Here is a 421-nt window from a genome sequence, read left to right as displayed (position 1 = left end):
ACTAGCCCAAAATGACTTGGAATTGGTTGGATCAGACCGATTCAATCTTCTATCCTATTTTAGAAAATCTCGGTCTGGCCGTTGGCTTTTGTAAGAAGTACTGAAAATATATATATTTTTTTGGGAGGAAAGTACTGAAAATCTAACACCTTTAAAAGAGCAAAGTTACGACAAAAACTGTGCATGGAGATCTATGACAAGCATGATGAAGTTTGAGGCTGAAATTTGACACATTGTTAATTCAAATCATTACCTTGATTTTGGAAATTGTAATTTCCTCCTTGCACAAATAAGTGTGTTGGTACAATTTTTACCTAGTTATGGTCAATGATAAACTTCTTAAAAACAAGAATTTAATCATGTCAGTTCTTTAGTTATTTATTTTGGTTTTTTTTTTTTTCGCTAGAAAATCATTATATTA

This window comes from Macadamia integrifolia, chromosome 13 (assembly GCF_013358625.1).
Source record: "Macadamia integrifolia cultivar HAES 741 chromosome 13, SCU_Mint_v3, whole genome shotgun sequence".
In the NCBI taxonomy this organism is placed as follows: domain Eukaryota; kingdom Viridiplantae; phylum Streptophyta; class Magnoliopsida; order Proteales; family Proteaceae; genus Macadamia; species Macadamia integrifolia.
The sequence above is the reverse complement of the archived record's forward strand: the minus strand, read 5'-3'. Positions refer to the sequence as shown.